The sequence below is a fragment of the Dinoponera quadriceps genome, unplaced genomic scaffold (genome assembly GCF_001313825.1).
Source record: "Dinoponera quadriceps isolate SergipeBrazil2010 unplaced genomic scaffold, ASM131382v1 scaffold321, whole genome shotgun sequence".
NCBI lineage: Eukaryota > Metazoa > Arthropoda > Insecta > Hymenoptera > Formicidae > Dinoponera > Dinoponera quadriceps.
Window position 1 is genome coordinate 29,009 of NW_014554418.1, and position 12,522 is coordinate 41,530.

Genomic DNA, 12,522 nt, shown 5'->3' on the forward strand with positions numbered 1-12,522 from the left:
GAGCGCGCGGTACGGGAGGGGGGGGGGTTAATCCCGTGTCCATTTGCGTCGCGCAAGAATCTCATTCACGGCCATCGGGCGCGAGCGGCGTCGTCGCGTGAGGAATTCCGTATTAAAAGTTTACCCGCCGACAGGGCTCTCTAGCTTGCGGGGAAGGGCCGGAATTCCGTAGCGCGACAGCCGGGGCAGCCAGGAATTCTGTAGTTACCTACGTTAGTCGCCCTCTCTCTCTCTCTCTCTGGCCGCTGTCGTGTTTCGCTTATCCCGTGCCAGCACCCCGACGCTCACTGTAGTCGCCGTAGACTGGACCTTTTGATTGCTGCCGATGAAAATCGAGACCCTTTGACATCCTACACCGCGGGCGTCCTTGGGCGAATATTTTTGCGCGCTCGGGTTTTATCCGCCGGTGCCGCTCTCTTTCCCAGGGAAAAATGCCGCGAGCACAACGACGACGTCGTCGTCGGCGCATTCTCCACCCCGAACGACCGTACGACGTTCTCCCTCTCTCCCTTTCTTTTTTATTCTTTTTTCTCTTCTCTTATTTTCCACCTTTCCGCAACGAGTGATAATTAAAAAATTCTGTTGGCCGACTAGACTGCTTCGACTGAAGGAGAAGATTAATCGTTCGTTCGACCGAATGTCGACAGGACTCGGTCGACAACAACGCGGCTTATTTCTCGAAATATGCTCATTTCTTGGAATGGATCTTCATTTGCATCTTCAATTGCATCCCCCCGAACGCCTTTGATGCATTTAGCTGTGCTCCCGTTCCGCGAACGGATCGATATTCAAGCGTCTAATTTAACGAAGTCACGTCTTCAAGTCCCGGCTATTACATTTGTCGCGGGGACAAAGCCGAGTTGTAAGTTCCGCATAATCGCGTTACAATGAAGACGACGCTGTACTTTGCAACTTGGTCGGCCGTCAGGCGGAAAATGAGAGACGAAAAACGACGACGTTTCGCTGCGGGGGAAATTTCCAAAAGCATCCGATTAATTGATTTAGGCAAATGGGATCAAGAAATCGCGCGGTTTAGCTACCAGATTGGAGGGGATGGGGATGGGGATGATTAACTGTATCGCCATCGAGAGAAACGTGTTTCACGTCGCGCTTCGCAGCGAACGAGGAATTCAGCCCCGTTTGTTGTCCTCGTTCTTTTTACGACATTAGAACCGAAGGCATTATAATCCAGGCATTGGTATTGCTTCGAAAGCGCGCGCTGTAATCATTGAAGTGTGGAATGCACGTTGCTGGTAGATATCTATCGTAATAATTTCGCGCGCATACAAGCGAACATATAAGCGTCCAAATGCGCCGTGTGTCGTCCGTGCGTTATCGCCGCTGAAACGTAAATCACCGCGAAATAACGGGCGGTATGTAACGGCAGCTATCACATTTCTCGCGATGCGACCCTTTCACTTGCATCACGTTACGACCGTCGTCCCAAGTAAACCGTTCAATGCGACAGATATCACAGCACAACCGTTCTCGGACGTTCTCGTCCACGTGTTTGCCTCTCGTTATTGCGATCGACTCGGTTTACTTAAATTAAATCGCTTACTATATGACATGTTTACGCTCTTTCAGTATATACGAACATCGTTCCGCCGAAGACGTCCCGTTTACGTGAGAGAGTTTGAGAAATAGGGCATCGTTGTAAATACAATGTAAGTAGAGAAATCACAACTGCTAACAATTTCCTGTTTAGCAGTTGAGAAAATCAGAAAAAAGAAATTGCCGAGTGGCTCACGTTGAAAAGGTAAAACTATCGATCTGCGACGTGTATTTTCGAAATACCGTGTCCAATCATTTCCCCGTCGAACAATCGATCATCGACTCGTGATGCATGATACGTGATATTTCGAATTAAAAACCAGCGATATTACTTTTCAGTTTTCTCTTTCTGTTGAAAGAATAATAAAAAGAGTAATATGAAGATATACAACGTAAGCGCCGATCGCTCTTGATTCGAAATAAAGTATTAAACTCTCTCGATGAGGCCGGTATTCTTGGAGGAAATTCTGTCTGCTTTATTTATGTATATTCTCATCGAATTTTCCGCGCTCCAGCAGCCTGGCTCCAACAAGCCACCCTCGTCCCGGAACTTGTACGATGTGTACGAGCAAGACGGTAGAAAATTTCCCAGTCAAGATGAGAACGAGACACAACTGTTTGAAGTCATTACACGATGCATACGCCGAACGCAGCTAAACCTTGCGTGTGTCTTTTTCTGCATACAAATGCTGCATCGCCACGCGCGATGATGGCGGTGGTAGTGGTGAAGCACGCATGCGAAATTCGACGACGCGTTTTCCAAATTATTCGCGAAATTCGTGAGATATCGAGCACAACGCATTCGCTCCGTTTTTCCCTTTTTTTCAGTCTTCCGTCCGATCGTTGTCATACATGGAATATTGAAAAAAAGGAAGAAGATTTCATTTGCGCACATGTGTGGAGCGCACGCGTCTAATCAATTCTCGGATATATCGATTCGCACGTTTCCATTGGACAGAAAAAAACGTTAATAGACGTTTGTCGTTCGTAGCGATGCGCCAGCAATATGTGCCGCGTCTCGCGCGCTCTCTCTCACTTTGTTCCGTATGTGAAAAACCGCGGCGGAATAAAACGTTGAGAATCGAGATCGCATCTAAATCCATCCCGCCGGGAATGGCGGCAAATCAAAAACAGCCTTTAATCGAATTTAAGAGGTCCCCCAGCGATTTTTCACTCACGGCGAGCACCGTGCAAATTTAACGCAAGGACGCGCGCGCGAACGTTCGGCGAACGCCTGGCGCGAGATAAACAGCATTTTGTCGTTTTATTCATGCGTGTTCTTATCAAATTTTCCCTACGTTTTCCCGCCCTGTTTTTTTTATCACGTCGGGGATATTGTACAGCACGTATAATAAAGCTGGCGGAAAATGTTCATAGAGGACGGCGAAGGATGGCTGCCGGAGGTCCCTGTGTGTAACGCTGGCTACATACGTTACGGTGTTTTATCCCGTCATTGTTTCCCCCGGAAACTTTTCACCCGCGTTGGCGCGCCCCGTAAACTTACTATTTTCCCTCGATGTAAACTCCTTCGCGTACAGGTGACACACTTCCCGATTCTCGCATTTTTCGATGTTTTACAAAGCGACCGATAAAACATCTTTCTCGCCTTTACCCTTCAGCTCGTGCAGTTGCTGCGCGGCTTTGCCATAAATGTTTTATAACCGGCTTGGATATTGAACTTTTCTTAACCGTCTTCAACATGCCGTACATTTGACAAACAGCCTCGAAATTTGTTATCGATAACCTTTGACTTTTCGAATGCATGCTGAAAGTTGTTCCCCGCTAGTCAAGCGCCATCGAGTGGTGTGGCGCTCACGCCGAATTGTTTTTCGCAACGTGCATTTCGCGTCTCTTTTGGATAATGGCGCATTTTGAAAAAGTGCGTACAACTGTCGGTCGTATGCCCCGCTTCGCTGTGCTCTTTTCATAGGCTATTTTCGCGCACGTACCTCTCTCTTTCTCTCTCTCTCTCTCTCTCTCTCACGTAAATATCGCTTCACGCCATAATAGTTCGAGTGCGCGACATGCGTATCGCAACGGCTATTTATCACTGCGGTGAACGCTGAAATGTGAGTCTTTCGCGTGTGTCGATCTCGAACCTTCCGTTGTCACTGCGCAGCTTCGTTATTTTGTTTAAACGTCCCTTCAAAACACAATATGCGATGTGGTCGACTGCCGATCGTTGGACAAGAAGCACGTGGCCCCTCGTGTGTCCGGACTAATGGAACTCTTTTATCACGGCTCGACTCCGCACGGTCGATACTTTACATTCGTACGGACGAGTCGTCGTAGGCGTCATATTTCCGAAGCAGCGTCAGGAAAAGAGCGACAGGACGAAATGGAATCCCAGTTCCATGACCGCGTCACGCGCGACAGGCGCTACGAAACGACCGGGATTTTGCGCGAGGGTCGATAAGGAAGATCGGCCGAGTAAGGGGCAAAGGGGACGAAAAGACACGCAAAGGTCTGTTGGGATTATTTGCACGCTCCTGGGATGGAGATGGGTTCGCTCGGGTCGGGACTTACTTGCGCGAGTGTGTGCCGCATTAAGCTGATCGCGCGCCAGTCGACTTGCGGGCGGACGCGAGATTATGAATTTTTCCGACAAAGCTCGTCTTTAACCCGGATATACACGCAATTCTGCTTCCAGTAGTTGTACGAACGGAACTTATTGAACTTTAATGAAAAAATTCGAATCTTCTTAATAACGTATCAAATAAATCATTTTAATGTTCCGCGGAGAAGATCGGGGAAAGTTTCCGCGAGCACTAAATGGCTTTATTAAATGACAGTTCTTTCTTTGGGTTTCCAGTAAAAAAAGGAAAGAAAAGCGCCATTTTTCGGACAAAAGCGGTACCGCCTGTGGAGGATATCTACGTTTCCTGTACACAGCTTCCTTTCGATAAACGGCAGTCTCTCTCTCTCTCAAAACATCAAGGATACATCAAGTAAGATCACTATTTTCTCTCTCTTTTTTTTTTTTCTTCAACTCGGGCGTATTCCGAGTCTCTGATTTTTTTGGCGCCTCGAGCGATCACCTATTTCTGCTCTGAACTTCGGTCAACACCGTTGCAAATCGAAAGACCCGAAGCTGACAATGACAACGATGATGTATGATTTTGCCGAACAAATGATTCAAGCGACGAGCGATTAATCTTTAAAACGGTCCCGAGGCGTAGTAACGGTGTATTTTAGGTAAAGCGCTCGATCTCGCACGTATAGTTTCGAGATCGATACGCATCGTACTGCCGTCAGGTAAAAATGAGAAATAGAACTTTTAGGGATACGCGTCAGCCAGTGAGCCTGCCTGCCTGTCTGCCTGCCAGCCAATCAACCAGCCAGCCAGCCATCCAGCTAGCCTAGCTAGCTAGCCAGCCAACCGGTTTGCCGGACACGGGCCATATCACAAATCGATGTCGGCAGCATTAAGCGCAAGGTCGTCAGATAGAAAATACCGTTCCGCGATTTTCATAAAGCGTCAGAATTCGACTCGCCCCGGACGGATCCGCCGATTGAGCGCGTCGCACGAGGGAACGCTCACGCGCGCGGGTTTCCCAGCGCGCGGCATATGCTTCTCGTAGTTTTATATAATACCGTGCTTATGATTTATGTATCGGGATACATATTGCATCGAATCCTCTCTCTCGCATTAATGTTGACACTGGCAGTAGCGGACTGCTCCCCCCCTCCTCTCCCTGTTCTCCGCGGGAGAGATTTTTACGTTTCGCGTTAAAGCCCGTTCAGACATAACGATTTTCGAAAACGTCGATCGTCACAATATCCGGGTGTTTCTTTAAAGCCGTACTTCACCATGGATATTACTTAACCTTTCCCGTTAGTCGCAACCCATTTTTCATCCATGAATAATCGCAAAGCATCCTCAGAGATACACTAATTTTCCCTTTATTCTCCTCCGCTTGTTGAAACAATTTTTCTTCCAATTCAACACTCGACTAATAAATCAGGCCAGCTAAAATATATAATACACATAAAAAACAGTGAAGAACAAAGAGAACAAAGAAAAACCATTGACAAGGCCTTCTCCCTTGAGACCACGTAATAACAGCGATACGTTATAGCCTGAATGTATCTATTAGATACACCTGCGACTAACGGAGAGTACTAAAAGCACAATGTGTCGTTCGAGATCGATTAGTATGAAAAACTGCAAACTTCTTTGCATATTAATTGTTCCCTCGCGCTGTGAGAATTAATAACACGGCGCGTGGTGCGAGACAAACGAACTTTTGTACACGTAATAATTATAAAAACTAAAGAATGCTTTACTCCCCAAACATGAATTTCATCGAAGGCGCACCTGCGAGAGAGATATGCTTCATGATATTGCACGCGTCAAATATGCCGCGTACACGTTTTTACTGTAGTGCCCCGGCGCTTTTATTATTAACCGCATCCATGGCACGCGGCGGAATCGCAATTCGAGGCGATCGGAGTGGAAGAGCCACGCGATCCTTTGCGAGGTCGAGTTCATCGTCGAAGGTTATAAAAGCTACTCAACGGAAGAGCTTTAAAAATGGTGGGCTCTGCGCCGGAATACAGAGGAAATTTCAAGGGAGCCAAAGCGGTCATAATCTTGACTGATGCTCGGCATTCGTCACTCGTTAAATTCCCGTACACGAATTCCTGACGAATATTCTGACTGGGATAGAGTTGCAAATTAGGACTTTGTTACGTCGTTCGTTTTATGCCTATTTTTCTTTTCGTTTTGTCTCCTCATGAGAGGAGGAGTCGTCGCCGTGCGCCAAGGCTTTCGGACGGGCTCGACGTCGCTTGATAATGCCCGTTAAATTTTCGTTACCTCGCGGATGGAAGGCGGCTCGGAATGCCAGCTTGTAAATGACTTAAAGTAAGAGAAACGGTCATACGGTAAAGAAGCGGTAGCGTCACCATTGCGCCTGGTAATTCGCTACGTCTCCGTTCTTCGTCTTTATACCCGCGTGGTGAGTCCTAGCAAATGTGTCACATCTTAAGAACTCCTGTGACTCGTGACAATGATCTATCCCTCGCAACAAGTGTACACTGGCATACGAGTCTGGAATGTACGAATCTGCATTTCGACGTGGACGTGCAAGGAAGAACGAAAATAAGGGGGAAGAAAGAGAACGCGAGAAACATTCCTAATAAATGTTCAAATGCCGACACTCGAGTTGGGAATTCTTCCGAAAGTTCATGCGCTTTCAGAGCCATGAGAATTTTAACGGACCGATTTGAACGGAAGCTCTAAGGAACGCCCGAACTCTAGCGGAGTGCTCCCGTCATGCCGTGCCATCTCATGGTGCAACAATGCGCATCCGCTGCCATCAGACGCTGCCCCTCGCGATAAACAAGGCGACTCGAAGGAAAGCAAAATCAAAGCCGCCACTACAATACCCTCCTTCTCTTTCTCTCGACGTTTCTTTTTATCTTCTTCTCGTCAGGCGAAACCCGGTTTATCTCGCGGTAAGGAGGTTACAATGCGGCAAGCGCGCCGAATCCATTCCGCGCACATTCGGTAGACAAACAATAATTACAGAGTCCTCGGTCCCTCGGTCGCCGCTCCGGGGAAAATACTGATGCAATCTTGAGTGCAGCGGTGCAGCCTCGGCGGCAGGAGGACTCGTATGCTTTTATTTCTACGAGAAACGGAAAACGATGTTAGTCCGGACGCCAGTGCGGTGGTGCATGTGCACCATCCACCCCCTCCGAGCAACCTCGTTCGCGTCTTGTGCTCCTTTTATATTATTAAGTTCCTAACGTACTGAAAAAGATGGGAAACACGCGGCTGTAGTCTCGCGCGACGCCCGGCACGAGGGATGCGTTTCACAGTCGTCGGGATAACCACCGACGAGACTAGTCTCGTCGTAGCAGCGCTAATATCGCCGAGGATCTCACGAAATTGTCGCAATAAGCGTGCCGACGTCGCGTCGGGTTTTCTTCTCACGTGGATTACGAAGCGGGGAAATGATGGGACCCGAAATGGACTTTACTCAATATCCGTATTTTTTCGTCGGAGAAATGCGTTAATATAATATTATAAATGTTTCATCATTTCATATACACAGAGTGTACCGAAATTCTTGCTTGCAGAATTACAGGAAAATTCTTATCGGAAGAAATAACTTTTCCTCGGCGAAAGTCATTATTTACAGTGATTTTGATTTTCAACATAATATATCTTTGAAGCTAAGCCTTAAGTTAAAATTTTGTTCATGTAAGATGTTCTTAAAATCGATTGAAGAAGATCATTTTGCTACTCATTTGTTCACCCAAAGCTAGTGAAAAACTTTATTTTTTCAATTGCTCATTTCTCGGATTTTATTGTTCGAACGCAATTTTGGTAAAACAAAAAGTTATTACTACAAAAGTTATTATTACTTCTGATGGTATAAAAGATCTCCCTATACACTCCGCATGCGCAAATTTTGGGAGACTCTGAATATTTGATGTGCGTGAATTGTTTTGAAGGTAGTATATCATCTTCCATTACTCAAGCGGAGAAAAACTGTTCACACCATGTTACTGTTAGAATTTTTCCGTTGGAGTGAGAATACAATTAAGGACAATTTTTAATAATATTTAATATACATTTGAAAGGGAAATCCTCTCTCCTCTCTCTCTCTCTCTCTCTCTCTCTTTTTGTCTTTCGGCTTCTTCTTCTCTCCATCTTCCACCGTTATTTCCCTTCTTTTGTCTGACGCAGGAGATAAGCCACTAATGATTGTCTTTGCGAGCGTCGTATGACTCCCGAGCGAACCAAGTTTCCAGTTAAGAGTCGAGCTTTGCCGTTGAAACGATGCTGCGACGAGGTGCGAAACGGCATCGAATAAAAAGTCGATACGCTTTTGTAGAATCGAAGTGTGCTCGCTACGGCTGGTTATCGGAGTTCTCTGGCTCGCGGGCTCCAAACGACGCGCGTAAGGAGATATTCCCGGTTTCATCGGCGAACCGAGGAACTTCCGGCCGCTTATTCCCGCCTTGCGAAGAGAATTTCTTCCCTCGCTTTTGTCGCGTCGTCGTGGCTTGTTGCCTATTGTTGACTGTCGGGCGTAACAGACAATTAGTTTCGTCGTGCGTACACGCCCTGTTTCCTTTCGGGAAGCAAATCTTCTCCGGATATCGGTCTCCTTTTTGTTCTTATATTATCGGAACTTTTGTTTTACGATTAGCGAGGCGGATTGCAGATTCTGTAGAAATAGCGCGATCGTGCAAGTTATTGTCTCTTAAAAATGCGGAACGATTTATTCGCTTTATCTTCGCGGAAATTTTTATTTAACGCGCGCGATTATATATGCGCACACGGCGCTCAATCGGTCGGCATGTGCGCTGAAAATTGCGTATGCAAAATTGAAAGACATATTTGAACGTTAATTTTAGAGATCGCATTTAAATCTGGAAATGGAGGCCGTAAAGCCTGCGCTCGCGCGATTGATACCGGCCGTGCGCGCAAATGTAATGTTTAGGTACATTCATGCTTATAACGCGGCGGCAAACGAGCCGTAGTGGAGCAAATGTGTTCGTTGTAATGCGAACAATAACGACTGAGACTGGACAAATTTGCCGTTATTTCCCTGCAAATCGGCAACCTAGCGTAGAATCATCAATACAGATCCGCGCGATGCCGCGTAACGGAATACTGATATCTTTTGCACCTTTGTATGCGCGAACAAATTTCCTACAAAATAAACCTACGCGTCGGAATTTTGAATTTTAGATGCAATTAAATCTAACCGTAATGGTAACCTTAGAACAGTAATCTGACAGGGTTCTCAATGAATGCGCTCGATGAACGGTTTAATTCTTGAAATAGAAAACGCACGAATCGTCCGCTGTGATTTAACAATTATATGACACTTCCTGGTTACATAGAACAATGCTTCCTTTCCATTTTAGAACAAGTGAGTTAGTCTGCTTCTATAAATGCGTCTTCCATAATAAAGCAGCTTCTATTTTTAAATCGGCGAAGAGTACAAACGCTCTACTCTATTTATTTCGATAATTTGTTTGCCTTTCCTCCGTGCACCATAAATCTTCAGCAGTGATATTCAAGAAACGCAACTGCGTTGTTACTGAGAGTGCGAGTATCAAAGAATAAATTTTCGCCGATCGCCATTTCTTGGCGCTCGCGGTACCTCGGTGTCGCGGTGCCACTCCCAATAATCGCGTACTATTATGACGTAATAACGCCCCCCATTACTTTAATACGGTATCGCGTCGCCGCCGGAGTTTTCCTACTCCGCAATCGTGCACGTAATGCCGCGATATCGAACGGTTACTTTCTCGGCTGCTGGTTTTCCAACGCGCCACGCCAGCCACTCGAGAATGTACTCCGACTTCAATTTCTAACGGTGTTAGGAATCGATATCTTTAAAATTTTAACGAGAGTGCGGCGCAGTTCGCCCGTGTATATATGTATGAAGAAATTTCTATTTTCTCCATTTTCCAGAGGGAGAAAGAATGAAGAGAGAGAGAGAGAGAGAGAGAGAGAGAGAGAGACGAAGAAAAACATACATACATTTACACCTATATATATGTGTTGTATCAAATATAGTAACTTTTTTCGTAATAAATTGATACTGAGGTCTGAGAGAGTCGAGAAAATCAGAGATACAATGTGCAACGGAGTGAGGAAATTTGAACGGACATTTACGCGGACCTGTGAAGGTATTAGAGTCGGAACTTATGATCTCCGATAGTCTCATGAACTTATGGTATTGGGTTCGTGATATGTCCGTTCGATAACTACAGTGGCGGATATCGTCGAACCGCGCGATGATTCGATGATAATACGCTGTCGGAGGAAACTGTCGCACGAAACATAAACTCGGTACCGCCGCGGGAGCTGTTGTTTCAACGGTGCGGAAATATTTACGTTGCTTACAATTACTCGGTACGACCTCCTCGGGTCGCGAAGCGTTCTTCGTGGCCGGAAAATAAAACAACACATCTTTATGATGGTTCGAATACGTGCTTGCAGAGCGTCGGGATGGTCGCGTCGTTCGATTCGCCGCATTTATTGCATTCTCAGTGACCTTTCGCATCGAGAGCGATAAAGGATGTTCACAAATTTGCGACCTATCCTTCTCTCGCGCCACACACGCGCGGGAGAGAAAGAGAGAGAAAGAGAGAGAGAGAGAGAGAGAGAAAGAGCTTCCTCATTTAAATTCGCGGAACTCCCCAGCATTCTAAATAACGCGGTTTAAATTAAAGTTTATGCTTCCATAATTAAATGCATCCATTCGCATGAAAATTTTACACGTTTTTATTTAACTGAAAAAACTGAAATTTTACGACGTAATGAGGGAATCGTCCAACCAGAGAAACACGATCGCGTCGTTTCCGTATTATTTCCTTCGTTTTATTTACTGCCGTAAATGTTATGTTTCTGGTAACGCACTCGCTGATACGTCTATCCTGCTCGGCGCTATTTCCTCAAGCCTACGTGACGATCAAAAGGGACGAGACGGTTAGATGGCCGTGGGCGACTGTCAGGGAAGTTATTGGATGTAGTTTGCGGCTTTATGGGATCGCCGGAATGGTCGTTCGTCGCACATCGGTTCGTCGCACCAACATGCCGAGGAAACGCGGAATTAAAACATTTTCATCCGACGATGCCGACGGAGAGATGTGTCCGGCGATATCTTCCCGAGTCTTATCCGAAGATGTCGGCCCACTCGCATCGTTGCGGACTTATTATGAAGACATTGATATTTTTATTGGGCAAATATTGCGTTTAACGGAGCAACAAGATACGACTGTGTCCTTGACATATATTGTCAAGGTTATCACATTGAATAACACTCAAAAAGTTCTAGTTGTCACTCATTATTTATCAAAAAGTTATCAAGAAAAGTTGTTAAAAATCCTATGAAAGTTGAGAGCTATTAACTTGACAATATGTATTAATCTTATATATGTAACAATTTAAAAAATAAGGTAAATTTGACGAACGCTTATAAATAGCATATCTAGGAGAAAAGAAGCTTTTAGTTTGTTTCTTTCTTTCCATTTTGCGACGGATCATGATTTATTACTTAGGATCTGACAAAAAATTATTGTATAATATTTTAATAGATTATTATATGGATTTTAACTATAAAATCAAGATTAAATATAATAATATGAATATGTAAATATTGCAATAATTAATCAAAAGTTTCATGCAAATTTTCCGCGTTTGCAGAGATTAAAACAGATTATTAAAATTTTTAGTTTTCTAGTTAAGCTTCAGAATATGCCACTAAAATAGTATATTTAATATTAACAGCAATAGGAAAATGTTTCTATTCTTTTTGTTGAAAGTCAATACAATTTACAAAAATAATCATACATTACATAATAATTTATAAATAAACATGCATTATATAAGCATATATAAAATTCTTGAGTGTTGAAATTCAACACTTTCCATTTTGCGATGAAATATACCGATGTTCAGCCAAGTCCAGCCGTGTCCAAACAGATCTACCGACGAAACTGATCACTGTATCTTTTTGTGTTGTCCTACATTCTGGAAGTTCTCATCGCACGACCTACGTTAAGTTGTTCACTTCATAACACTTCACCACACTCGCGGTGCGATAAATATTCACGTTTCAACGACGTTCAACCAATTAACAAATTACAAGTTTCTATTTAACTCGGAATGTCTTCTACAACATCGATTAATGAAAAATGAAATTAGACTCTGTCAGTTCCTTCAATAAATGTCTCTCACGAAGTAACAAACGTCGATTAAATTTTGCAAACATATTCGCGACTCAAGAAAACGCTCGCTGTAATTCGCGAATTGTGCATAAAAAATCCCGAACCGAAAACAGATTGCGCCGTTTGTAAATGTTATCGAAGCTATATGCGGACGAAATAATCGAGAATGACGTGATATTTTCACTTATGATAATTTCGCAATGTCTTCTACAAAGACAGCTCCGCTATTCTGCTTGTGAAGACAGCTCCGTAATTTTGTTGCAA